Source organism: Hibiscus syriacus, unplaced genomic scaffold (genome assembly GCF_006381635.1).
Source record: "Hibiscus syriacus cultivar Baekdansim isolate YM2019G1 unplaced genomic scaffold, ASM638163v2 tig00016725_pilon, whole genome shotgun sequence".
Lineage (NCBI taxonomy): Eukaryota > Viridiplantae > Streptophyta > Magnoliopsida > Malvales > Malvaceae > Hibiscus > Hibiscus syriacus.
The window spans coordinates 1,883,025-1,908,007 of record NW_024062391.1 but is presented as its reverse complement, the minus strand read 5'-3'; the positions used below and the strand labels follow the sequence as shown (position 1 = coordinate 1,908,007).

The following is a 24,983-nucleotide window of genomic DNA, read 5'->3' as shown; positions in this document are numbered from 1 at the left end:
GGGAACTAGAAAGAACAAAATGAAAAATTCTTCATATTAGAAAAGAAAAATCAATGCTAGGGATACAGAATGAGGAATTCCAAAAGAAAGCAAAACAATACCAATAGAACCAAAAATCTAAAGTTACAGACTAGAAGTAGCATTAAATCCACTCGAGAAAGAAATTTCTATTTCATTGTTCATTGTATCAGAGAAGGGTCTTAGTTCTTCCATGATTCTAATTAAGTTTATCATCAAAATTTTGCTTATATGTCCTTCTCAATCAGAATGCACAATATCAAAATAGAAATAGAGATATAAGATAATTCAACCACTGAAAGAATGTTAGTAAGGTAGGGATTTCACTTCAATGTGCAATGCACTAATAGTTCAACAGACAACATCAATGTTTGAAAATATACTGATACATCCATTCATGGATTTACACTAATATGATTTTAGAAAAGGTTGTATTGTTTTATTGTTTCACATACAAAACATAATTATTAGAAAGCAACTAGACATTCTTTATACCTTAATAATAATTGGAGACCGCAACTCCAGAACATGATGAATATCCACCGAACTAGCTTCCCCTATCGTAGAATGGAGGTCAGATGTGTCCCTTAGCTCTGTCTCTGTACTTCTGTTGCTCTGGTTCTTCCTCTTTGTCCTCTCTGCACAATTAATTTCCGTCTCAAGTCCATTAAATTATCAAAATTTAAGGACAAATATCGCATGAAAGATGCAATTTCATGATGTTTAAAGAAAATGAAGCATTGGATAAGAAAGCAATTTTTCTCCTCGTAGTATTTCTTCGAGGAAGTCATTGATAAAAAATCCTAATTTGTCATAAAAAATTAAGGATTTGACGCCAATGAACCAGAGATTGTAGGAGTCCCAGCCGTGGAGAGTAGAGGAACACTTGAGAGTTTTCTAATCTTTTTGGGGTTAAGGTTTACAAATGGTAAAAAATAAAAGAAAGAGGGGAGAAGAGAGATGCGGTGCACAAAAAGGAGAAAATAACATCCGGGAAAGGCTAGGGGTTTTGTGTTCTCCTAAAAGTTTTGGTCTAATTAGGACAAGACACCTTGTAGTCTCACGTATTTTCTTTTGTGGTCTATTTTTTTTTCTTCTAATTTGGTCATTGAATGTTTATTTACTATTTCTGATAATGGCTCACTGTTTTTGTTAGAATATCTGATAAATATATTTTATAGTTGTACATATCTCCTATTTTTGTAAAGGCGATAATCTTATGAATATTCTGCCTTACTCTTTGCTAATTAGTTACTAATTTCTAGGCTTAGAATACTCAATGTACAATGTATATATTCTGAAGTTTCTAATTGAAATCAGGACATTACAATCTTTCATGGTATCAGCCTTCTACGATCCAAAATCTCCCTAATTACCACCTCTCTTTCCCCATCTTTTTCTTCTTCCGCTGCACTCTCAAATATTCGCATCACCTAAGTTTTATCCCGCTCTCACTATAACCAATGTCAAGTTCCTAATCCCTATCACATTGGATACGGAGCACAGTATGTATCATTCTTGGGTGGCCTTATTCAAGGTTCTTGTTAGGGTTTATAATTTACATCACCACATTATCCCTCCTACGGAGAAAGAGGATATCACCGCCTATGCCGCATCCAAAGCAACCGACCCGACCTTATGGAAGCGTTTTGATGCCGCGTTACTCCAGTGGATTTATGGGACTATCTCCATGGACCTCCTTCATGCTATCTTGCTTAAAGATGACACCGCTCAAGGGGCGTGGTCACGCCTCGAATCGATGTTTCAGGACAACAAGGATTCTCGGGCTACCCACCTTGAAGAAGAACTTACGGACCTTGATTTCGGCAATTTCTCGTCAATTGATAGCTATTGTAATCACATCAAATCCTTGGTCGATCGCCTTGCCGATGTTGATGCCCCTCTCTCCAACAGTAGATTGGTTCTCAAACTCACGGCCGGGCTGCATGAGGCCTATGCCAGAACGGTTGACATCATTCAAAACCAAGAACTTCTACCCTCCTTTGAAAGTTGTCGATCCCGTCTCAAGCATGCGGAGCGGACCATTAAGAATCGCTTGGCGAAGGAAGGAAGCTCCGGTAACCAAGCCGCTCTTGTTGCAGGCTCAGATTCTGGCACCTCTGCTTCATCACGTTCGACATCTAAGGGGAACAAGTAAAAAAAATCGAACACTAAGTCTTCTGGGAAGAGCAAGAATGGAAATGGCCAAGTGGGCCAAAAACAACATGGGCTTGTGCCATTCAATTGGCAGCAACAACCATGGGTCGAATGGGCACCTTGGTTGGCTCAGTGGCCCAACCCTCCACTATGCCCATACTCTACTGCATCTTGGCCCCCAAAAACCGGTGTTGCTCCTACTGTTGGGTCAAGTCCTACTAGGCCTGGACTACTAGGCTCACGTCCTCAAGCCTATACTGCAGTAGCTTCGTTCAGTCCAGCATCTCCATACAGTAGCTACACTCCTACGGACATCGAGGCAGCGATGAATGCTCTATCCCACTCTCAGCCGGATCGAAATTTCTACATGGACACCGGCAGTACATCTCACATGACTTCGGACCAAGATATATTTTCTTCTTATTTAAATTCGAGCATTAAACATAATAACATTGTTGTGGGTAGTGAACATCTAGTTTCAATTATTGGTTACGGTAGTACTATTTTGCCTCGCCTTTACCCCCTGTTTCACTTGAACAATTTGTTACATGCTCCTAAATTGATTAAAAATTTAATATCTGTCCGTAACTTCACCAAAGATAATTCAGTTTCCGTTGAATTTGATCCCCTTGGTTTTTCCGTTAATGACTTACAGACGGGAGCCAGACTAGTGAGATGTGACAGTACCAGTGACCTTTATCCTCTATTCTTCATTAATCAAGCCACTCTTCCAGTCAATAATTCATCTTTTACTACTATTTCATCTGATATTTGGCATAACCGTCTAGGACATCCCGATAATGTTAATTTTAGGTCTCTTAGAAGTAAATATTTTATTGATTGTAATAAGGCTTGTAAAACTTTTTGTTTATCTTGCCCTCTTAGGAAACTTTCTAAGTTACCGTTTTATGATTCTATGTCGATAACTGCTTCTCCTTTTGATATTATTCACAGTGATCTTTGGACTTCGCCTGTCATGAGTACATCTGGCCATTGTTATTATGTTCTTTTTCTTGATGATTACATTAAATTCTTGTGGACGTTTCCCATTGCTAAGAAATCTCAAGTCAAACACTTGTTCCAATCCTTTCATAGTCTAATACGTACACAATTTACTCGTGATATTAAGACATTTCAATGTGACAATGGCACGGAATATATTAATGGCACTTTAAAAGAGTTTTTTAATAACCATGGCATGCTCTTCCATCTTTCTTGTCCTCATACATCACCTCAAAATGGAAAAGCCGAACACCACATAAAATCTATAAACAATATAATCCGGACCTTACTTGCTCATGCTTCTTTACCTCTTTCCTTTTGGAATCATGCTTTAGAGATGGCCACATATCTCCTACACATCCTTCGAACCAAAGTTCTAGGATTTAAGTCTCCAACTCAAGTTCTATACCAATGTGATCCCATATACTCGGAATTACGTATCTTTGGTTGTCTATGTTTTCCTCTCTTCCCATCCACCTCTATTCATAAATTGAAAGAAAGGTCCACTCCTTGTGTGTATCTAGGTCCCTCCCCAAATCATAGAGGTTCGAAATGCTATAACATGTCAAGTGGAAAGATAATTACTTGCAGGGCACATTGTCTTATGGTATACATCTGTATAAATCCTCAATCCACAAGCTCATTTATTATACTGATGCAGATTGGGGAGGATGCCCAGATACTAGATGTTCTACTTCCGGGTATTGTGTCTTTATAGGTGACAATTTAATATCTTGGTCGTCCAAAAGACAATCAACTTTGTCACGCTCCAGTGCTGAGGCAGAGTATCGAGGAGTAGCTAATGTAGTTTCTGATTCTTGTTGGATCTGAAATTTATTACTTGAGCTTCATTGTCCTATTCATAAAGCTAATATGGTTTATTGTGACAATGTGAGTTCCATTTATTTATCAGGAAACCCGGTACAACATCAGCGTACCAAACATATTGAGATGGACATTCATTTTGTCAGGGAAAATGTCGCTAAAGGCGAAGTACGAGTCCTACATGTTCTTTCCCGTTATCAGATTGCATATATTTTTACGAAGGGCCTACCTCGTATTTTATTTGAAGATTTTTGGGACAGTCTCAGCGTTCGTGAACCTCTCGCTTTGACTGAGGGGGTGTGTTAGAATATCTGATAAATATATTCTATAGTTGTGCATATCTCCTATTTTTGTAAATGCGATAATCTTGTGAATATTATGTCTTATTCTTTGCTAATTAGTTCCTAATTTCTAGGCTTAGAATACTCAATGTACAATGTATATATTTTGACGTTTCTAATTGAAATTAGGACATTACAATCTTTCAGTTTTGTTTAAAATAATAAAAGTATAATCTTCAGAACATTATGGTTCTGAAGAGATTCATATAATATTAAAATATAAAACAAATTTTATAATAATATTAATTATTAATAAAAATGATAAAAATCGTATATAAAATCCGTGTAGTAAAAATAATTTATGGTTAAACTTCGATGTGTTATAGTAAATAAAAATAATCGTAGTAAATCTAATACATGATTTTTTTATCATCTGTATTAGTTAGGGATGTTCATATCTAGGTACTCGCTTTTTCAAGTATTCGAAATTTTTTTGTGTCAAAAACTCGGTCTACTTCTTAACCAGTAATATGCGGGCACCTAAAAGTTGGATACCCATAAAACCTAGGTACCCGTATTTTCGGGTCATCGATACCGATGAATATTTATTTAATTTATATTAATTTTCAGAAAAAAATACTTAAGGATCTTGTACATTTAAAAAAAAATCAATTTGGCCATCAAATTACTGTTGCATTCAATGCTACCCTCAAACTTAGAGAAAAAAACAATTAACATGACCCTTTAACCAAAAGCTTCCATCATTAATCATTATGAAACTATATAATGAAAATATTAAAAATAGTTATACAACAAAGAATAGTATTGTAGTGAATATAACATGATAAACGGAACTAAACTTTACTTAAACTTAATGTAAAAATTTTAATAGGAAATTTGCCCAACTATGATTAATATATATTGTTCAAGACTTACACAGACTGCCTTACCTGAGGGCTTAAGTTAGCTTGTTCATTCCCAACTCAATATATATATAATTTGTTCAGTTTTTTAGTAATTTAATTTTCATTTTTACTATTTTTATATTTTATTTTTTGTGTATTTTAAATTTTAAAATTAGAATAATGATTTTTTTAATAAATAAATAAGAACCTGAACTTTTTGATAATATATTTTGTTATTATAATTTATTTTAAAATATCATTTAATTATATATATATTATTAGAAAAAATTTAAAAAAAATTTAACATATTGTTTTTTATAATTATAATTTTATTTTATCATTATAATTAAATATATAACTGTAAATTTAATTTTCTCTTATAAAAAAACTTGAATATTTTATTAATTAAAAAATAATTTTTTGTAATAATTTTTCTATAACAATAACTATTACATATAGTTACAAAACTTGTCACTATATAATATTGTTGCACCAAAATATATGGAGAAATAATTTAAATAATTTAAAATAGTTATTAAAAATAAGGAATATTCAATTTAAATAGTTATTAAAAACAATTTACATAATTTAGATAAATATATTTATTTATATGTATTTTTAAAAGAAAATGTCTTTTAACATATATTAAATAATATTTTAATATGTTTTAAAGAATTTTTTTGGATTGAATATTAAAGAAATTTTTTTATTATTAAAAAAAGTTACAATTCCTAAACTTAAAAAAATAATGGGTTCACGTGTAAAGCTTCTCCAAACAAAATAAGCAAGCAGACTTCAAATATGACAATAATTAAATTGTCACTTTTGTGACAATAATAAAATGTCACTTTTAGCATCTTATAAAATATGACAAATTAAATTGTCACGAATAAAACTTATTAGTGAAAAATGTGCAACGCCACTAATTCAAATTGAATCGTCATTATAATAAATCGTCACTAATACATGTTTCTCATTAGAGACGATTTTACAACGTCATTATTTTATCTAAATGTCATTAAAAGGTTTCCCACCAAAAAAATTGGTGGGAAGATTTTGGCGCCAAACATATAGTGACAAAAATCAATGATCCTTTTTAAAATTATCGTAAAAGATATACCATTAATCAATAAATATGACGAAAATAAAAAGCGTCACATTATAATATGTTTTGTGACGATATATGTAACGTCATATGAAAATTTTGTCATAAATTAACAAATTTGTTGAAGTGAAAACTTCTGATTTATTCTTCAAAAAATAAACCCACACCTTCCTTGTAGAATCATCGATGAAGGTGACATAATATAGCGAGCCTACAAGAGATGAAACTAGAGATGGTCCCCATACATCAGTATGAACCAACTCCAACTTTTCAGCCTTGGGAATTATAGACACTAAATTTTCAATTTTATTAATATTATTATTATTATTATTATTATTATTAAATAAAATACATATTACAAATTACAATATGGATCCCATATTATTAATCCCGAAGCCCAATAGGAGGCCCAATTCTAGCCCAACCGTTTACAACCCAGATCCAGAAGCCCAGTTAAACCCTAAAACCAAATTAGGGTTTCCATCAACCCCAGCCGCCGCAGATCCTCAACCGTTGGATCTAATCTGATTCAACGGTCTTGATGCTTCCAGACAAAACCCTAGGGTTATGATACCCTAGGGCAAACACACAGCGCCGCCTATGCCAAATGCCACCTCCAGCCGTTGCCGATGCTCCACGCTGCCACAACGCCAACCGAAGGCTCTAGAAGGCCCATCTATAGTCGCACACGTCGCCCCCAACGGTGAGTCACCACTGGAAGTTCGGTGACTCACCAAACTTTACCCTTGTGACCGGTACGAGCAAGGCTCCGTGGTGGCTATAAAAAGCCATCAAATCCTGCAAAAGAGGAGGGGGAAGAAAACAGAAAAGAACGAGAGCAACAGAGATCGACAGCAAGAAAGAAGAGGAACACAGATCGACACGAGTAAAGAGAGAAAAAGCAAGAAGCCACCACCAACAAGCAATCTACAGCTACAAACTCAAAAGAAATAAAAAAGTTGGGAGACTTACCTCATCGATAGCCGGATTGCGGCTGCCGGCCGGAACTCTTTTCCCTCCGGTGAGGGAATTGAAGAGAGAGTAGAGAGAAAAATTAAACTTCTCTCTCCTACAGAGAGAAGTGAAAAAAGAAAAATGAAGAAAGATGGCCTAGGGTCGGCCATTTATGGGTTTAAAAACCCTCTCCCAAACGACGTCATTTTAGGGGAGGGTGTTTCTATAATTTCGCTTATGGGCAAACACTTTCCGCCACCATCCTAGTTTTGTAATTATTTATTTTAGTCACTGAAACTAACTTCTGAACTTTTTAATTTGGTCTCGTAAGTTTATTGTATTTTATTTTGGTCCTTTCCAGTATAGGTTTATATATTTATAATAAATAACCATATTAGTCCCTTATAATTTTATTAACATTTATTTTAACATAATTAATTAAATAAGGCTAAATTACATTATTATCACTCTGACTTTTTATTATTAGAGTTAGAGCCTTTAATTTTAAGGATTTATATTTTAATCACTAAATTAATAATTAAGGGTTAATTATACTATTAGTAATTATATTTTTATAATGATTCGAATTATGTCCATTAATTTAAATATTTTACGTTTTATTATTATTATTTCAATTTTATTTATTTTAGTCATTGTTTAGTTATATTTTAACTTAATTTTTATTATTATTATTTTTTAATATATTTTAAATCATTACTTTAATTATTATTTTATTATATTAGTCTTATAAATATATATATTTTTATTTATTTATTTAATAATGTTTATTTATTTTCAATATCAAAGAAAATGGCAGTCTTAAAGTAACATGATGCCTATTCTGGTATTTTAAATAATTAAATATTATGAAAATTATAATTTAGTTTTATTTAAATTATTTTTAGGAAAAATTATTACTTTTTTTAATATTTATTTTATTTATTAATATCGAAGAAAAGAGTTGTCTTAAAGCAACTAGAAGCCCTTTTCTGATATTCTTAATTAAATAAATGTCCTATTTACAAAACTATATATATTCTTCCTTAGAATTATCCGATTAAAATACGAATAACAAGATCATAAATTAAATATATCTTTGAATTTTTAAATTTTCAATAATAGAGACAATTTATAATTAATAAAGTACCAATTTTGGGCGTTATAGGGGTGCTAATCCTTCCCTAAACGTAATCGACCACGAATCCTGTTTTACTAAAATTTTTGGTTATACGCAGATCAATTTTATCTTTTAAATTATGTTTTATTAAAAACTATTTTAAAAGATTGTTTTTAGGTATTTGACCTACCTAACTCAAAAAGGTCAATGGCGACTCCGAAAATATATTTTAAATCAAAATCATTTATTTATTAGTTTTATTTTTCACACCAAGTTAAAAATTTCGTGCCCATACGAAAGCCAGTTACGACAGCTTGGTGAGTCCACTGGGGACCACTCAAGCTTTTAAATGAATTATAAATTGTCTCTATTAATTAGAAATTAAAAATTCATATATTTAATTTATAATTCTTTTCTTTTAAAATTTTTATACTTATTATTTTATAATATTTTATATATTCTTCTTTATGATTGTTTTTTTATCTAAAGGTATTAAATTTCATTTTTTATTTGTTTGTCAAATGTCTGAATATTTCTCCTCACACACAACACTTGCATTGCATAACATAAGTTTTGTAATCAAGCTTGTCCCTTTTAAGTGGGAGTGAAAGCGACGTCTTCTTGAGAATTTATTCTCCGTGTCAGACCTAGCAAGTAACTTTCGGGGTTCATATGCTCTATATCTTCGTGAGAATTTATTCTCCGTGTCAGGCATAGAGAAATGTGTCCCCTCGAATTGAACTCGATCCGCTTAAGTATGTAATGGACTAGGATTGAGGGTTTGACAGCCCAAGGGAGCATCAATAAGGACAATTCGAGTACCTTTACTCCTAGAACTGAAACCCTGCATATAATAGACCCTAGAAATTCTCCGGATCTAAGACTGTAATGAACCTCTGTCCGTATGTATACACAAAGGAGAAATAAGCTCTAGCTTTTAATTTATTTTATTTTCCTTTCTTTTTCCTAAATAAATGCATGCGAACTAGAAATCATGCAGTTAGGTTAATTTTTCCAAACAAAGCATGGAACTAGAAAGCATGAGGTTAGGATACATTATATACCTTGATAGATAGAATCTTTCTTGGTACTAACCAATTTATTTTTTCCTTCCCATTTTTATTTTTCATATATTTTGTTTTGCTCTAACTTGTTTATATTGATTTCTTTCGTTTGCATTGCATGATAATAGCATAACCAAAAGGTGTTGACTTGAAAGACTGTTCATCAAATTGGAAAGAAATCATAAATGGACAAAAAGTTTTATGATCAAACAAAATATGACGCAACCATGGAATGGCATCCTGAGGAAACTCTGAAGATAGAGGAGAGCTATGTACCCAAAGATCGTATGCCCATTGAAGAGAAAAAGGAGATACGAGAAATAAGAGAGCAAATGTCCAAGATGATGGGTAGAATATCTGTTTTGGCCAAAGGAAAAGAGACCCCTGTACAAAAAGAGAGAGAGGTCAATAATCCTGCAATTTCAGATATGCAAGAGACTTCTGATTTTAAACCAATTAGAGAAATTACAGACAATCATCATTCGTATTCACAAACTGTCTGGAGATACCCAAGAAATGATGACAACTGTAAAAGCTCCCAGAGATGAGAAGAAATCATGTAATTTGAAATCGATGAAGTTTAGTCTGATCCCGACGTCTAAAACTCAGGTTCAATCCATGATAAAAGGTGGTTCTCATTTTGATGTTATCCCTATATCATATAAAGAGTTGTATGAAAAACTACTTGAAGCACGAGAAGTGGCTCCGTACTACATAAAACCATTCCAACCTCCGTATCCGAATTGGTATGACATCAACGTTTATTGTGAGTATCATGCCGGAGCTCAAGGATATACTATTGAGAATTGTCTTGCCTTCAAACGTCGAGTCCAAAGTCTTTTGGATCATGAAACCTTACAATTTATGATAAAGGATTGACCTAGTTTGGTAACCGAAGGTCCTGCTAGATTAATACCAAAAGTCTTCAAATGTAAGAGTATCAGTAGGGGCGCCCAGAAAGAAGAAGATTTATTGAGGTTTGAGGATCAAATACGTCATTTGAAGATGGAAAACAATAAATTGAGCACCAAAATGGAAACCATGCAGGAAGATTTCCAGAAGATCAATCAAGCTTTTCGAAATACTGGCATAGGAAACACCCAAAAGAGTGGATAACAGGGGTCACCAAACTGAAAAAGAATTGCAACATAAATGAAGGACGAGCCAAGAAGTTTTCTCATGATTCACGAGTTGCAGAAGAAAGATGCAATACAACTATCATTAAATTGGGAAAATGTCAAGCAAAAAATCAAATGTTGAATAGTGCTATGACCAACATGGAAGCATCATATCAGATTCATCAGCTTGAGATCGATAGTGAATTAAAAGTCACTAAAACCAAAAACAAGACATTCAAGAAATATTTAGATGATTATGGGGATCTTGTACGAGAACTTCTTGAACATAAAGATTCTCTCACAAGAGAAAATGAACAACATTGTTTACAACTTCGAGAGTTGACACAAAGGATGAAGGAAAAAGATAATATCATGAATGAAGTTGTTGCTCAAGCAAACAATGTGGCTCATAAGCTGGTGGACATAGCTGGCTTCGTGAGAGAATTAAAGCAGATGGATAACTCCACACCTGAGTATGAGTGGAATTTAGTTTGGCTTTTAAGGAAAATAGAGAAGTTAGGAGTGAAAGCAATCCCCTACATGTAAAAGTTTTGTTTTATGTACCGAAGCTTTTGTGTTCAATGAAATCTGTTCTAAGATGATCACTCTTGGGTAACATCTTTTCATACATACATTTGCATTTCACATCTTTGCATTTTTATCTTGCATTTATACTTTTGTGTTTGCTTTGGCATTGCACAGTTTGCATTCTTATTTTTACATTTATGCATTTTCATATTTACGTTACATTTGTTATTTTAAATATTGTTATATACATTAATTAAAAACATGTAAATAATTCATGGAAGGTTTCTGTAACAGTAAAACCAAGATCATTCATTCATTTTACTGTACCATCATCATGAAAACAATGGAGCAATCTTATGAAAGACTACAAGATCAAGGGCCAGAACAATTGTCAGGGTTACCTCAGGATATAAGGAAAGAAGCATCAGATTCAGTACCAGATGGATCAAATCGAATTATTCAGGGAATGAAATCTAATAAAGAAGAGATAACTGCCAAAGAGAAATCGTGCTATCAGATTGAGGAGTCAAGAAAGATAGCATACCCTGAGGCATCCCACTCAAACCTAAAGAATAGCCTCATTAATTATTCATAATATGAGGAGAGAGTTAAGAGGGTGGAGAAAGCAATCAGAAACATGAAAGATGTTAGTTCCCACCACAAAGAAATAGAAGCACGAGAGCTCAGCTTGGTTCCAGATTTGGTTATTCCCCATGATTTCAAAATGACTGATGTTGAGAAATATGATAGCACTAGTTGTCCCTCAATCTATTTGAGAATGTTTTGCAGAAAAATGGAAGGAGATTTAAGTTCTGATGATCTGTTAATTCACTCTTTCCATGATAGTCTTGTTGGCCCAGCCGTAGTCTGGTACAATCAGTTGACACAAGAACAGATCAAGAGATGGGTTGATTTAGCTGATGCATTTTTAAGATAATATCGGTATGTTAAAGGCCTAGCTCCAACACGTCTGAATCTTCGAAGAATAAAGAAGAAAGCCAATGAAAGATTTCAAGAATATGCCTTAAGATGGAGAGGAGTGGCAGCACAAGTTCAACCTCCTATGTTAGAAGAAGAGATATCACGTATGTTTCGTGATTCCCTTCCAGCGCCTTTGTTCGAGTTAATGCATGCAAATCCTACGAAGGAATTCGAGAATCTTGTGACAAGTGAAGATTTAATTGAGAATGTAATCAGTAAAAAAAACTCAAAAGTCACATCCAAGAGCTCGACAGATCAAAAAGCGAAAGCGGATGATGTAAATGAGTGTCATATCCAGAGTTCCCGCAATTGCAAAAGAAAAAGAGCAAGTAATTGTTCGGATCGACCAAAGAAAGTCACACGATCAAGAAAAACTTTGGAAGTGTTCCAAACTTCCATTTCAGACTTATACCTTCATTTGGTTAAAGGTCAGTACATCACACCAAGACCAATGAAAATGTCACGAAACCCTTCTGCTCATAGCTATGATCAAAGTAGTGTTTGTGATTTCCACTTGGGAGTATTTGGGCATTCCATGGGAAATTGTAGGCAACTGTTAAAAGAAATAGAGATGCTTGTTGACAAAGGAGTTTTGACACAAGAAATGATCAAGAAATGGGGGGCAAATGAGGACAATGACCCTGATCCTATTACACACCCGACATTAGAGAAGTAATGATGCATAAATAAGTGGAAGTGTTATCTACCACTGTAGTACCTTTCATTTTCAGCATCTTGTTTGAACTTGTTTTTTGTTCCTTCCTCCAATTTTTGCGCAATAAATAAATTTGTGTTGCTTTTATGGTTATGAACAAGGAATCAAGTTTTAATCTTGATATTATTGAGTATCAAGTACATTAAATATTCTTTTAAATTTTTAAGAGTTATAGATCTTTGGCAAGTGGTAAAATTATATCTTCCATATCCCATTCAACGCCAATTACTTAACCCTTATCAAAACCAAATCCTGACACTACATTCATCTGAGACTTTGAAGAAATGTCTCTACATGTTTTTGAGACACCAACTCTAGATGTTTACTTTTTCAGGTAGAGTTGATCGATTCATTATACTACCTTCCACCACATACACGACTTCATAAGTCACACTTTTATCCTTCCAAATACAAAACCATCATAAACCAAAAGAACCTCAAAAGAACCAAACTTTCAATTATCTATGAATCTTACTGCAATAAGAGACGAGATGAGGCATCATGGACCAACTTGTTAAAGATGATTTTGAGTTATTAGGGCATACTCAAAGAAGAAAAAGTGATTAATTGAGATAAATATATCATGCATTAATTATATTGTTTTCATGTAAGTAAAGTTAATCCTGAATATTCCTCCCCCTGGAGATACCTCTTTTTACAAAGGTTAGTGTATGAGATGACTAAACTTTGCGTACAGATAAAGCACGCCAACTCAGTGTCATATCGCCCAAAGATGAATGGGGCAGTTGCAGGAGCAAATAAGAACCTTAAGAGGATTATTACAAATACCACTGAAGCTTATAAGGGTTGTCACGAGAAGCTACCTTTTGCCTTATACGCATATCGAATTACTGTGCGAACATCTACTGGGGCAACACCTTATTGTTTAGTCTATGGGATGGAAGCAGTATTACCAATTGAAGTTGAGATCCCATTATTTTGTATCCTAAAGGAGGAAAAATTGGAAAAGACTAAATGTATCCAATTTCGATTTGATCAATTAAACCTTATTGATGAGAACCAATTGAAAGCTATTTACCATGAGCAAATGCATAAGAAATGGATGATAAAAGATCACGAACAGAAAGTACATCCGAGAGAGTTCTTAGAGTGTGATCTAGTATTACCTTTACATAAAGATTTCTGTGGAAAATGAATGCCTAATTGGGAAGGGACCTATGTTGTAAAAAGGGCCCTTTTCCCGAGAAGCGTTGATCTTGACAAAAATGGATGGGAAAGTTCTGAGAAACCAAATAAACTCGGATTCTGTCAAGAGATGTTATGCTTGAGAGAAAAAGGATAAAAGGAAAAGGAGACGCTCAAAGAAATTGAAGTCATATATTCATCCAGTAAAGAAAGAAGAAGTAAAAAGAAAAAAAAGATGAAAAAGAAAAATGAGAAAAAAGAAAAAGAAAAGAAAAGGGAAAAAAGGGAGAAATTGAATCAAGATAGGTGACTCATGGAGCCTCAAGTTACAAGGTTGATCAAGTACAAACAAAAAGACCAAGAAATGCTAGAGATATGAGAAAACAGAAATGAACCCGAAATTTGGCAATCTAGAAGGATCCAAATGATGGAAAAATCCCCAGCAAGGCAGATCCAAGTTAAGCAAAGCAAGATTGAAGGCATCTAATTAAAATAGAATATCTTCAGAATTCATTCCGCCTCTCAAGATTGATTTTTATTTGCAAAAATTGGTTTTTAAAATCTTTAATGCATGAAATGAAAAATGGTAAAGGGGGATTCAAGATGTAAATTTTTAAATAACATCTTGAAACCAAAGGAGGATTCGATTTGAAAACCTGAAAAGGTGGTTCGAATATTGAATGGTGCAACAACGACATAACAGATGATCTTAAGCTCTTAATGAAGCACCACACATCCCAAAGATGTTCCTGAGATTCTGGAATCAAGAAGTATCTCTACAAGATGAGCATAACAATCATTTCTTCAAGTTAGTGGAAGCTCAAAGCAACATACCGAGCTAACTTGAAAGAACCTACTTTACTAGAGTTAACCTACACCTTAAATCAGTCAATAATTTTGACACTTGCCATAGGACTATGGTTTTTGAATGATTTAAAAGTGTAGTTGATTTATTGGATATTCATTAAACTCATTGTTTATGATTTGATTCTATTGTGAACCAGAGAAGGGCAATATTTTAAAAATTCTTTCATTCTTCAATAAAGAAAGGAGAAAAAACATTTTCAAACAGGACAACCTCAAATGAGGAAGGTCCTTGAAGCAATTGTTGCTTATTCTACCTCTGTTGTAGAAAAAGAATGAACGAAGCCAGAATAATGAAGCACTTCACATTTTTGAAGTAAGGTTGTTACAAGTATGCCAAGAAAGTAGAAGACAACCTCTGCATCACTGATCCTAAAGAAAAGAGACAGGACATTGATACTACCGGGGAACATGTCTCTAGCAGATTCTACTCCTCGTGTATGGTTTTTAGGGAAACCTATAAGCATTTCTACCTCATCAAATTTAAGCGGAACAACTTTATGCCTTCCAACTCATACCGGATTCCATTTTCGGCATTCATAAAGAACATACTTCTGTACACTCGAAGGTGGCTCATCATCAAAAGCTTCAAGAGCCTTACGGATCCTTTCTGTCAATTTGGCACTTCCTGTACATGTTTGTAAACAGTTCAACATTGTTCTTGAAGCCCAGGTAGGCCACCATGTTTAGTCAATGGAAAAGCATCATGTATGACGCATGGAGGAAGCAGAATAAGAAGAAATCTATTCTCAATTGGTAGATTATGAACATAGCCCCTTTTTCGTGCAGCAGTATGAAAATACTTCGAATCTACAAATTCTGGCTCTACATCAGTACTTTGACATTTCAGTCCAAGAACCAACTGGAACAAGTGCCACTTTCTCATAATAGAAATAAGGAGGTCCAATAGCATTTTCTGGAAGTGTTCTTTGAGTTATCTGATCTATTTCGCGAGGAACCTCAAAACCAATCATTGGATTTGAAAGATGAACTACATGATAGTTTTCATTAAGAAGCTTCTTTTCAAGCTTCTTCTGCTTCTTCTTTTTTAAAAAAAAATCATAGCCCGAGTTTTACTTGTAATTGGGATCATTGCATAAATGGCTTCCTATCTTCTACCAGAAGAAGTGCGTCAGCAGCCTTAGACATTTGAGCAGCACATATAAAATCTGTCAACTCTACCATTGATGAATCCGGACTACATCTCTTCATGGCTATTGAAGCCTCAACCTCTGAGTATTCCATTTTTATCAAGAATAACAATTTTTTCTCCTCATCAGAGTCTGAATTCAGGATTTCCTCGGTATCAGAAGAACTATCAATATCTGTGAAATCATCCTGAAAGATCACTTCATAATCAGATGAGTAGTTATCAGAATCAACATGTTATCTGGGTCAGATTTTTGAAGAGCCGGTACCACTGTATATGTAGTATTGCTATTGCATCAAATTACTGTTCGCCGAAATTGGTTTCTCTCCCACTTAAAAGTATATTTCAGAGATAGCCTTCACTGAAAGATGATAAGCAACTGTGCCAGCCTGGAATGGATTACTAAGCGATTTATACCGCTCTGTCCTACTAGACTCCTCCAGAAAAGACACATATCTGAGATGTTTCTGTTAGAATGATTGATTACTTCTTAATTCTGTGACAACATGAAGAGAATTCCAGTTACTTGATAACACTACTATTTAGTGACACCATAATGAGAGTATTCAAGATAAACAGATTTGGGGCACGAATAAAGCCACAAGTACCCACCACAGTGCATTATCAAAATTGGACCTCGTGGGGATCATGATATTCAAGTCAAACAGACGTTTAGAGTAAGCCTTACAGTTTAGTAGGTCGGGGGTATTTTGAAGGCCCAATTTAGACAGATCCATGTAGGACATCTTGAAATCCCATTTCAACCAGAAATAGAATATTGGGGCATTCTGAAGGCCCCCGTCAGTATGAATATTTGGGCATTCTTGGAGGCTCATCTCAGCAAGAAATAATGTTGATCACACTTTTAACATCTATATCAGCAAATGTTGGGGCATTTTAAAGGTTCCTTTAGACAGATCCATGTGGGTTATTTTGAAGGCTCAGATTAACAAGAAACAAATATTGGGGGCATGCTGAAAACCTCTTTCAATCAGAATCAAGAATGTTGACACATTTTGAACATTTGTGTTAGCCAATATTGGGGCATGCTGAAGGCCCACATCGTCATATGTTAAAGATCATTTGACATGAGCAAATATTTCCAATAAGACAGAAATGAATGAAGAATGAAAATGGTAAAACAGTAACAGTGGAGCTAACTATACATTATTGTTTTGTTCATCAGGCAGTTGCATCAGGGTATTGTTGTTGAACAAATATCTACTCAGCAAGTATGGTTTCAAATACCTAATCTTCTTAAACCATGTGTCACATAACAGTGTGTTCTTTGTTAAACTACATCATGGATAAAGATGGTCCCAGGCAGACTACTCGATCCAGGGTTCAGTTCCTCAAGATCTCAGCTTTGAATTTTGTATTATGTGTATCGGTGATGATTGGAAATATTTCTTTGAGATTCCTGGCAGTTAGTTACAACCATACTGTTGGGATTACGAAGTTGTTTTTCACAATAGTTTTCACTTAATCGATGACATTGGAAAGGGAGACTCGACTCACTTACATTACTGTTATTCCCGCTGTTACTGGGGTTATCATTGCCAGCCAGATTGAACTGGGTTTTCATCTATTTGGTTTATCATGTGCGTTTCATCCCCAGCATCAAGAATTCTACGGATATCTTTCCATACATGACTCTTATAGTGGGTGTGTTTCTACTTCTTACAACGCTCATTACAGAAGAAAGCGTGATCAATATCACTTTTGCCTTTGCCCGAGATGATATCAAGATCAGTTAGTGTCTCTTATTCAGTTCGACACTAGCATATTTTGTGAATTTGATCAAGTTTTGGTCATGAAACACACCAATATCTCACTTGTATTCCCATTGAGTTTTGTTCTCAAGTGATCTTGTGACATCATACACAAGCTTTGAACAAATATGCAAAGAGTTCCAATGATTGAGAAATCTTGGCAGAAACCACAGGAAATCATGAATGTGTTGTCAAATGTTTTACATCCAAGCAGAAGCCACAAGAAAGGGTGAATGTGCTGTCAAATACGAACCAATAATTATGGTGCTAAACCAATGTTGTGATCATATGGTTTCCATCTATTGATCCAAAATAAAGTATGTTTTCTTCAACCCCAAGATTAGAAATGAGATATGATGAAGATTTGTTTCCACAAGAAGGGAAGCTGAAATTTTAATAACAAGAAACTAGTGGAGCCAACTATGATTGAACAACAGGTTGTTGTTAAGCATCTCAATATGATATGGTCCAAGTTGCCTTATTCAAGATCTGATTATATGTGGAGACATGAAAGGAATTAGAATAAATCTTCCTTGTGATATGTTTCAAAGAGTCAAATTAGAACAGACTCTACTCTCCTAATTAATCCCTGCTGAGTCAGACATATCTACATCTACATTCTTCAAAGATGATAAATTCTCTTTTTAAAGATGATAGATTCTCTTTTCGAAGATGAAAGATTTATTGGATTTTTGCACAAGTCCAAGCAATTGATTTTATCCAAGACAAAATGGGGCATCAAGTTCATAGTTCTGACTACGGCAAGAGTTCCACAAATGAAACATTTCTTCTGAGACTTTCATGAAGCAAAGAAGACGCAAAGATACAAGTTGATCAAATGATTCTGCAGAAATGCAAGCTTAATAGCATAAGTTTCTACACTGATATCCAGAGGTAACCCTGGAAATAAATGATGAAGTGAAGGAAAACCAAGTTCACCACTTTGAAGTCAAATGAAGATTGCATCAACATTCATGCATTCATAAGAATATCATTTATACAATAGACAATGCATTACATTGATACATCTGAGTGCATTCAAACATGAAGTTTTACAGATCTTCAGAAGAACAAGAAGATTCATGGTAAAATATACCATACAAGAAGAAGGTATTCAAAACCGCAAATACAGGAATCACGCAAACATCTGAAGAATAGATGGACGTAATCCACAAAAATGAGCATTATCTTGAGATTGGGGCATGTTACCCAATCAACATGTTATTTCAAAAATTAATGAGAAAACGATTTCCATAGTTTCTCATTTTATATTTTCTAAAATGAAAATGTTGAAAAGTAAGAAAATGATTTCCTTAGTTTTTTTACTTAGTATACTATTTCCAACAGCCTTATCTTGAGATTGGGTCATGTTACCCAATCAACATGTTATTTTGAAAAATAATGAGAAAACGATTTCCATAGTTTCTCATTTTATCTTTTCTAAAATGAAATTGTTGAAAAGTAAGAAAACGATTTCCCTGTAAGATCTATAGTGCTTGATGTTTTCAAAAAGTCTTCCGGAGCTTTTTGATCTTAAACCCTCAGGGTCATCTGTAAGACCTACAGTGCATGATGTTTTCAAAAAGCCTTCAGGAGCTTTTTGATCTTAAATCCTTAGGGTCATCTGTAAGACCTACAGTGCATGATGTTTTCAAAAAGCCTTCAGGAGCTTTTTGATCTTAAACCCTCAGGGTCATCTGTAAGACCTACAATGCATGATGTTTTCAAAAAGCATTCGGGAGCTTTTTGATCTTAAACCCTCAGGGTCATCTGTAAGATCTACAGTGCATGATGTTTTCAAAAAGCCTTCAGGAGCTTTTTGATCTTAAACCCTCAGGGTCATCTGTAAGACCTACAGTGCATGATGTTTTCAAAAAGCCTTCAGGAGCTTTTTGATCTTAAACCCTCAGTGTCATCTGTAAGACCTACAGTGCATGATGTTTTCAAAAAGCCTTCGGGAGCTTTTTGATCTTAAACCCTCAGGGTCATATGTAAGACATACAGTGCATGATGTTTTCAAAAAGCCTTCAGGAGCTTTTTGATCTTAAACCCTCAGGGTCATCTGTAAGACCTACAGTGCATGATGTTTTCAAAAAGCCTTCGGGAGCTTTTTGATTTTAAAGCCTCAGGGTCATTCATAAGACCTCTGGGCAGAATGTTTTCAACATTTCCATATTACTTAAAATAAGCCGAATGAAAAATTATTGTTTTTTCGTCTTTGCTCTATTCTTGTTACACAAGAATGAGCAAATAGGGGCAGTTGTAGACACTAATTTTTCAATTTTATTAATATTAATAATATTATTATTATTAAATAAAATATATATTACAAATTACAATATGGATCCCATATTATTAATCCCGAAGCCCAAGAGGAGGCCCAATTCTGGCCCAACCGTTTACAACCCAGATTCAGAAGCCCTGCTAAATCCTAAAACCAAATTAAGGTTTCCATCAACCCCAACCGCCGTAGATCCTCAACCGTTGGATCTAATCTGATCCAACAGTCCTGATGCTTCCAGACAAAACCCTAGGGTTATGATAACCTAGGGAAAACACGCGGCACCGCCTATGCCAAATGCCACCTCCAGCCGTTTCTGATGCTCCACGCTGCCACAACGCCAACCGAAGGCTCTAGAAGGCCCAGCCATAGCCGCACACGTCGCCCCCAATGGTGAGTCACCACTGGAAGTTCGGTGACTCACCAAACTTTACCCTTGTAACTGGTACGAGCAAGGCTCCGTGGTGGCTATAAAAAGCCATCAAATCCTGCAAAAGAGGAGGAGGAAGAAAACAGAAAAGAACGAGAGCAACAGAGATCGACAGCAAGAAAGAAGAGGAACACAGATCGGCACGAGCAAAGAGAGAAAAAACAAGAAGCCACCAACAACAAGCAATCTACAGCTACAAACTCAAAAGAAAGAAAAAAGCCGAGAGACTTACCTCGCCGGAGCCTCCATACGTCGTTAGAACCGAAAGGTCGAAAGTAAAGAATATTTGATCTATGAGTTTTTATAGCATTTTAGGCTAAAATAACCCCGGATTTAGCTTTAGGATAATCAAGGCTTTGATTTTGGGTATATTTGTAATTTTCCGTCCATCGTGAACGGTGGCCGGAGGTGGTGGTCGGTGCTGGATTGCGGCTGCCGGCTGGAACTCTTTTCCCTCCGGTGAGGGAATTGATGAGAGAGTGGAGAGAAAAATTAAACTTCTCTCCTAGAGAGAGAGAAGTGAAAAAAGAAAAATGAAGAAAGATGGCCTAGGGCCGGCCATTTATGGGTTTAAAAACCCTCTCCCAAACGACGTCATTTTGGGGGGTGTTTCTGTAATTTCGCTTATGGGCAAACACTTTCCGCCACCATCCTAGTTTTGTAATTATTTATTTTAGTCACTGAAACTAACTTCTGAACTTTTTAATTTGGTCTCGTAAGTTTATTGTATTTTATTTTGGTCCTTTCCAGTATAGGTTTATATATTTATAATAAATAACCATATTAGTCCCTTATAATTTTATTAACATTTATTTTAACCTAATTAATTAAATAAGGCTAAATTACATTATTATACTATGACTTTTTATTATTAGAGTTAGAGCCTTTAATTTTAAGGATTTATATTTTAATCACTAAATTAATAATTAAGGGTTAATTATACTATTAGTAATTATATTTTTATAATGATTCGAATTATGTCCATTAATTTAAATATTTTACGTTTTATTATTATTATTTCAATTTTATTTATTTTAGTCATTGTTTAGTTATATTTTAACTTAATTTTTATTATTATTATTTTTTAATATATTTTAAATCATTACTTTAATTATTATTTTATTATATTAGTCTTATAAATATATATATTTTTATTTATTTATTTAATAATGTTTATTTATTTTCAATATCCAAGAAAATGGCAGTCTTAAAGTAACTGGATGCCCTATTCTGGTATTTTAAATAATTAAATATTATGAAAATTATAATTTAGTTTTATTTAAATTATTTTTAGGAAAAATTATTACATTTTTTAATATTTATTTTATTTATTAATATCGAAGAAAAGAGCTGTCTTAAAGCAACTAGAAGCCCTTTTCTGATATTCTTAAATAAATAAATGTCCTATTTAAAAAATTATATATATTTTTCCTTAGAATTATCCGATTAAAATACGAAATAACAAGATCATAAATTAAATATATCTTTGAATTTTTAAATTTTCAATAATAGAGACAATTTATAATTAATAAAGTATCAATTTTGGGCGTTATAGGGGGTGCTAATCCTTCCCTAAAATTAATCGACCACGAATCCTGTTTTACTAAAATTTTTGGTTATACGCAGATCAATTTTATCTTTTAAATTATGTTTTATTAAAAACTATTTTAAAAGATTGTTTTTAGGTATTTGACCTACCTAACTCAAAAAGGTCAATGGCGACTCCCAAAATATATTTTAAATCAAAATCATTTATTTATTAGTTTTATTTTTCCCACCAAGTTAAAAATTTCGTGCCCGGACGAAAATCGGTTACGATAGGTGTTTTGCCAATATTTGCAAAACTGACTTTCTTTTGTTTGCCAAAGATGCAATCCTTACATAATCTGACATCTATACTCTTTAGACTCAGCAACTTCCCTTTTGACAAAAGTGTCTTCATCCTTTTCTCGCTCATATGGTCAAGCCTTTGGTGCCATAGGTTTGATTTTCCATCAGCATCTACTACAGCAATGATATTCTCCAAGTTTGAGGTTACATAGAGAGTACCAGTCTTTTTACCACGAGAAATGACGAGTGCTCCATTGGTAATCTTCCATTCACAGCCTGAAAAGGTTGTACAATATCCTTCTCCATCAAGTTGTCCTACAAAAATCAAATTTCTTTTTAGGTTAGGAATATGTCTCACTCCTTTCAGCTTCCAGGTGGTCTGGTTTAGCAACTTTAATCAGATGTCTCCTTTTCTGACAATCTTCAAGGTTTCATAATCAGCTAGATGAACCTTCCCTAAATCACCACTGACATAGTTCTCCATGATTTCTTGGCATGGGTGGCGTGGAAAGATGCCCCTAAATCCAAGATCCATGAATCAACCAGACTGTTGACGCTTAGAATCATGGCATCACCTGTTTCCTCTGTCACGTTGGTAGATTCTTATGGGCCGATATCTTTCTTCGGTGCTCGACAATCTCTTTTAAAGTTACCCTTCTTGCCGCAATTATAACAGCTAAAATATTTCTTTCTCGTTCTTAATTTTCTCGTTCTAGATTTTGATCTGCCACGATTTGGATTTCTTTATAAAGTTCTCCCTCTAGACTTCGTGTGCAAGGATGAGGAGCTTGATACTTCACCCGATTCTCTCGATCGAATTTCTTCACTCAATACCAGATCATGAACATCGTCGAATTTCAATTTACTATTTCCCAACGAGCTGTTGATTGCTGTAACAGTAGCATTCCAACTGTCTGGTAGAGATGATAAGAGAATTAAAGCTCGAATTGCATCATCGAATTCAATTTTCATGGAACTCAAATGGGTTGTGATTGTGTTGAGTTCATTTAGGTGTTGAGCCATTGATGCCCCTTCCGCCTTCCCTCAAATTGAATAATCGCCTAATCAAGTGAACTTTGTTTGAGGTCGATGAGTTCTTATACATACTGGAGAGAGCCGCCATAAAACCTGCCGTGGTCTTTTCTTTTGCTATGTTGAAAGCAACATTATGGGATAACACTAGTCGGATAACTCCGAGGGCTTGTCTGTCGGGAATAGCCCAGACTTCATCCTTCATGCCCTCTGGTTGTTTTCATGAGAGAGGTTGATATAGCTTTTTCTGGTACAAAAAATCTTCAATCTGCATCTTCCAAAAGCCAAAGTCTGCACCTTTGAACTTCTCGATTTTCATATTCCCTTCGTCTGCAGCCATCGCTCCCACTCGAATCTAGCTTCTTTTAGATCGTTTCTGACAATTCACGCGAACCACCGTGTATTAGAACACCTCCGTCAACAAACTCGTATCGCCGACCAAATTTTACTTTTCACGAAATTCACTATTCATATGAATAGTAACCTCGCAGAAAAAATTGACAAAATTCACCACCAAAAGCTCTTGATACCAGCTATTGGAAAATTAAACGAGTAAATTTCCTATAACCAAATTAATGAGAATGCGAAATAAAAGCGGAATAATAACACACGAAATTGATAATGGAGTTCGGTCAATTATGCCTACGACTGTTGCAGATCTTTTACTAAATGGAGAAAATTTAAAGGTGTTTACAAAAAAACTCACAATTCACAACCCAATTACACCCTGAAAATTGCTCTCAATTTTCTCTCACTAAAGCTTTTCTTTTGTGTTTTTTTGCTTAGATTGATTAAGAACTTGTTGGGGTGAGCTATTTATAGATGCAGAAGCCTCCCCCATTCAATTTCTACCAACTAATTCATTTAATTGACTTTCCTTATTTTCAACAAAGGATGCACCATCAATTGGGTTGTTGGCTTGCCAACCAATTTGGCAACCAATTTCTCTTATTGTCATTTATGGCACCTGCAAGTTTGACCAACATAACCCAGGTAAATACTCATGGATTCATGCAATTTTGCACCATAACTGGTTATCCATGATTCGCTAAATTACTCGAATTCGTTGAATGAAAATCTTAGTCTTATTCCCGATCTCGGTTTTAGAGCATGTAGTACTGCAGTGTTAGTAATTTTTGAATCACATGCATTTGACATGGAATGCACAGAACATAATTGATGGACTGGGAATCACTGGATATGAGGGCATCTTTTTGAGGATTTGTGAAATAACACTCAGTTATGAGGACACATAGGGAAACCTTGATGAGAGTTCTTGAAACTTTCATTCATGATCCTCTTTTTGAGTGGACAAAGTCTCACAAATCCAGTGGTGTAGAAGTTCAGAATCCGCATGCACAGGTTTGGATCATCTCCTTTCTTACTAGTTCAACAGGTTTCTATCGAGGCGAGGTTACAAGGGGTTGTTATCGGCGTTGGAGCCGCACCGTCTCTACCGCTAGCTGTGGAAGGTCAGGCCCGTCGTTTGATTGCCGAGGCAGCCTCTCACAAGAACCTTGGGAAGATGTATATATGGTGGATGCCATGGTTTTAGGAACATGTAAATATCTTGGAAAGTTGTATCTGTATGTGTCATCTATCTGTACATGTGCATGTATATAAATGTCTGAACAAATTAATTATTAAAATTGAATGATGAAAATATTCTTAAGTTTAAAATTGGTTAAGTTATAATATATAGAATTAT

General features: G+C 34.5%; 1 pseudogene; it reads left to right on the top strand.

Annotated features, from left to right (window-relative positions):
- Positions 1 to 24,924, top strand: part of LOC120208637 — a 74,157-nt pseudogene extending 49,233 nt beyond the window's left edge.
- Positions 24,925 to 24,983: the final 59 nt, after the last annotated feature.